We start from the raw sequence: 5,511 nt of genomic DNA, 5'->3' as shown, positions 1-5,511 counted from the left end.
CTTTTTAATAAAAGATAATAGTTGTTCGTTTTATTTTAAAGAGATGTTTTATGGATCTGCTAGATTAGTCAATGGACTTTATTTATTAGATCACGACAAACAAGTTTATAACATAAATACCAAAAAGGCCAAAAAGGATGATTCAGATCTCACCTATCTGTGGCATTGTCGATTAGGCCATATAAACTTGAAACGCTTAGAAAGACTTCAAAAGGAAGGAATTCTAGAACCATTTGATTTAGAGGATTATGGTAAATGCGAATCATGTTTACTTGGCAAAATGACAAAGCAACCTTTCTCTAAAGTTGGAGATAGAGCAACTGAACTATTGGGTTTAATCCATACAGATGTATGTGGACCAATGAGTACAAATGCTAGAGGTGGTTTCAGCTACTTTATCACTTTCACTGATGACTTCAGTAGATATGGTTATGTCTACCTAATAAAGCATAAGTCTGAATCCTTTGACAAATTCAAGGAATTTCATAGTGAAGTAGAGAATCAATTAGGCAAGAAGATTAAGGCACTGCGGTCTGATAGAGGCGGTGAATATCTGAGCTATGAATTTGATGACCATCTGAAAGAATGTGGAATTCTGTCAGAGTTGACTCCTCCTGGAACACCACAATGGAATGGTGTGTCGGAACGGAGGAACAGAACCTTGCTAGACATGGTCAGGTCAATAATGGGTCAGGCCGAACTTCCAATAGAATTTTGGGGATATACACTAAATACAGCTGCACTCACTATAAATAGAGCTCCGTCTAAAGCTGTCGAAAAAACTCCATATGAGTTATTAGACTCCATGTCAGAAAACCAAGTATGGGATTTGGTCGATTTGCCAGATGGCTACCAAGCCATTGGAAGCAAATGGGTTTTCAAACCGAAAAAGGACAAGGATGGGAAACTTGAAGTTTTCAAAGCTAGATTGGTTGCAAAAGGTTACAGGCAAGTCCACGGTGTGGATTACGATGAAACCTTTTCACCAGTTGCAATGCTAAAGTCTATTCGGATAATGTTAGCAATCGCTGCATATTACGATTATGAAATATGGCAGATGGATGTCAAAACCGCTTTCTTAAACGGCGTTTTAACAGAAACTGTATTTATGACACAACCTGAAGGTTTTGAGGATCCAAAGAATTCTAAAAAGGTATGCAAGCTAAAGAAATCAATCTACAGATTGAAGAAGGCATCCAGGAGCTGGAATATACGTTTTGATGAAGCAGTCAGTGACTTTGGTTTCATCAAGAACGCAGACGAATCTTGTGTATACAAGAAGGTCAGTGGGAGCAAAATTGTTGTTCTAGTATTATATGTCGACGACATATTACTTATCGGAAACGACATTCCTATGTTGAACTCTGTCAAGATTTGGCTTGGGAAATGTTTTTCGATGAAGGATGTAGGAGAAGCACAGTACATATTGGGCATCAAGATTTACAGAGATAGATCTAAAAGGATTATTGGACTTAGTCAAAGAACTTATATCAATAAGGTGCTTGATAGGTTCAAGATGGCAGACTCCAAGCGAGGCTACCTACCCATGTCTCATGGAATGAGTCTAAGCAAGACTCAGTGCCCAAAAACACTTGATGAGCGTAGACGAATGAATGGGATTCCATATGCATCATTGATTGGTTCAATAATGTATGCTATGATATGTACACGCCCGGATGTTGCGTACGCACTCAGTGCTACGAGCAGATACCAGTCAGACCCAGGAGAGGCACATTGGACTGCTGCCAAGAATATTCTGAAGTACCTGAAAAGGCACAAAGATGACTTCCTGGTCTATGGTGGAGATGATGAATTAATTGTTAAAGGCTATACGGACGCAAGTTTCCAAACCGACAAAGATGATTTCAGATCACAGTCTGGGTTTGTCTTCTGCCTCAACGGAGGTGCAGTAAGCTGGAAAAGTGCTAAGCAAAGCACCATTGCGGATTCTACAACTGAAGCGGAGTACATTGCTGCACATGAAGCAGCAAAGGAAGCTATATGGCTAAGGAAGTTCATAGGTGAACTAGGTGTAGTCCCCTCCATTAAAGGACCAATAGCCCTGTATTGTGATAACAACGGAGCTATTGCACAGGCAAAGGAGCCTAGACACCACCAAAGAGTCATGCATGTACTTCGTAGATTTCACCTTCTACGAGAGTTCGTTGAAAGAAAAGAAGTCGAGATAAGCAAGATTGGAACTGATGACAACATATCAGATCCATTGACTAAACCTCTGCCGCAGGCGAAGCACAACTCACACACTGCAGCTATGGGAATCAAGCATATTAGAGAATGGCTTTGATGTCCTTATTTAATGTTTTAAAGTTTTAGAGTTTAAATCTTTTTAAAACATTATTGGTTAATCATTCACAATAAATGAATAGAATTCATTTTTCCATTTAATTTGTGGTTTATTAAATGATGAGTCCCTTCAATTTGACGATATATTCAAGATAGACTGTCAGGACCAGTCCTGTGACTAAGAAATGTCTATCAAGTGAACTTGAATGTCAAAAGTTGAAAATGGTCCCTGGTTGGAGTTTTCTATAAAATTGGACGCATAGAAGACATTAGACGACTAGAATACAAGATGACTAGTAGTTCCGTTTCTTGAACTATGTGGACATGGCAATGTCATAATTATTTGCATAGATACTTACTTTGGGAAGACTAGTATCGGAAAGACCTATGAAACTTTACTGTAAGAGATGAAAATCTGTCATAAGTAAATTTCATTAAAATTATTAGACACTAAATCCTCAATACCTGAGTGATTTGAGATTACTTGTTTGAGAACTGGTTGCTTTGACGTTGACCAACCGTCGCACCGTAAAAGGAGGCTATAAAGGCAACGCTAAGGTAATCACCTATCAAACGAAGTCTAATCTCAAGATCGCAAGATTGGAATTGTCCTCCCATAAATCGGGATGAGATGCATAAAAGTTGTACAAGGCCACTCGGATAGCTAGAAACTGTGAAATGCATGGCCGTGCTCGGATGAATCATAGGCTATGATTATCTGTTTATTTGATCAGTTGAATTCTGAAACCGAGAAACACCTCTGGACATAATAAGGATGACAACTCTTACCTTATGTTCAAGAGCAAGCATCGAGCGACGAAGGAATTAGGAAATGCACACTTGTCCCTAAGGACAAGTGGGAGACTGAAGGAAATAATGCCCTTGGTCCAAGTATGCATTCTATGTTAAGTCTAATAAATGCGGTTCAGTATTAATTAACAAGTTAATAATTCAGTGAGATCAAGTGAGCTGAATGCCTAGCTAGAGGCCGCTTCAGTTCAAGTGGAATTAATGATATTAATCCACAGCTTACTCTTGACTGAACCCGTAGGGTCACACAAATAGTACGTAAACGGATCAAGTATTTAATGGCATTAAATACTCTATCTATGGATATTCGGAATCGACGGATCTTGGTTTCAGTGGGAGCTGAGATCGTCACAAGCAAGAAATGAATACTCCGGAAACGATGATATTGCCGGAAACGGAAATATGGATCGTATCGGAAATATAAATATTATCCAAGTCGTAGATATTACCGGAAACGGAAACATGGTACGTATCGGAAAGTATTATCGGAAATGGAAATATTGCCGGAATCGGAAATATTGCCGGAAACGGAAATATTGTCAGAATCGGAAATATTATCGGAATCGGAAAATAATTTCGGAAACGGAAATATTAAATATTTGTTCGAAACGGAAATTAATTCCGGAATCGGAAATATTAAATATTGTTCGTATCGGAAATGAATTCCGAAACCGGGAATTTTATCGGAAGCGTATCGTACGAATAAGCATCGGACGAGGCCTGCCGGACGAAGGCCCAGCACGAAGCCAGGGCCTCGCCCAGCAAGCAATGGCGCGCCACAACACAGCCCAAGGCTGTGGCAGGCCTACCGCAAGGCAGGCCCAGCGCGCAGCTTAGGCCATGGCAGCCTCGTGGGCTGCGGTAGCTCGCGTGGGCTTCGTGGGCGTGTGGGCTGTGCGCGGGCATGGCCTGCATGCTTGCGGGTCATGGTCGTGTGTGTGTTTGTGTCCATGCATAATTCCTAAAATTATTAGGATTTGATGTATGATTAAATTCCTATTCCTATTAGGATTATTTAATTAATTAGAGTCCTTGTAGGATTCTAAGTTTAATTAAATCATATCCTACTAGGATTCCAATTCCCTTTCCAAACCTCTATAAATAAGGGCCTAGGGTCATAATTTATACGCACGATTGAAGTATTCAAAGGGTAAGTTTTTGAAAGAAAATTCAGCCACACTCTTGCAATAATAACCGAAATTCCTAAGCACCTTAAGGCGATTCTAGTTGGTCAAACTTGAGGCGGATCCGGACGTACTGTGGACTATCTACGGAGGGACGACACTTGGAGTCCTAAAGACTTGTTCTTGTTCAGTTCGGGCGCAGCTAGGGAAGGCACGCTACAACATGTATGCATCTATTCTATGCTAAATGATTATGTGTAAATAATATGCTTTCCTGGCTTTATGGTTTTTCCGCATGATTTATGAATTGTCATATGTATCATAACCTAACAGGTCAGTGGGAGTAAAATTGCATTCCTAGTCTTGTATGTTGATGACATACTGCTTATTGGAAACGACATTCCTATGTTGGAGTCTGTAAAGACTTGGCTCGGGAAGTGTTTCTCAATGAAGGACTTAGGAGAGGCACACTACCTATTGGGCATCAAGATCTATAGGGGTAGATCTAAGAGGATGATTGGACTAAGCCAAAGCACTTACATTGACAAAGTGCTAGCTAGGTTCAATATGATGGAAGCCAAGAGAGGCCATCTACCCATGTCACATGGCGTATATCCAAGCAAGAATCAGTGTCCCAAAACATCTGATGAGCGTAGAAAGATGAGTGGAATTCCATACGCTTCGGCTATTGGATCCATCATGTATGCTATGATTTGTACAAGGCCGGATGTTTCATTCGCACTCAGTGCAACGAGCAGGTACCAGTCAGAACCAGGTGAGGCACATTGGACTGCTGCCAAGAACATCCTAAAGTACCTGAAAAGGACTAAGGATCAGTTTCTGGTTTATGGTGGTTACAGATGAGTTGATTGTTAAGGGCTATACGGACGCAAGCTTTCAAACCGACAGAGATGATTTCAGATCACAGTCTGGGTTTGTGTTCTGCCTCAACGGCGGAGCAGTAAGCTGGAAAAGTGCTAAGCAAAGCACTATTGCGGATTCTACAACTGAAGCCGAGTACATTGCTGCCTCGGAAGCAGCAAAGGAAGCTGTTTGGATTCGGAAGTTCATCGAAGAACTTGGTGTTGTCCCCTCCATTAAAGGACCAGTGGCTTTGTATTGCGACAATAGCGGAGCCATTGCCCAGGCAAAGGAGCCTAGGAGCCACCAGAAGTCCAAGCACGTACTACGGCGATTTCATATACTTCGAGAGATCGTTGAAAGAAAGGAAATCGAGATTTGCAAGGTTGGAACTGACGACAACGTCGCGGAT

Source organism: Spinacia oleracea, chromosome 6, assembly GCF_020520425.1.
Source record: "Spinacia oleracea cultivar Varoflay chromosome 6, BTI_SOV_V1, whole genome shotgun sequence".
Taxonomy (NCBI): Eukaryota; Viridiplantae; Streptophyta; class Magnoliopsida; order Caryophyllales; family Amaranthaceae; genus Spinacia; species Spinacia oleracea.
Note: the sequence above shows the minus strand (reverse complement) of the source record.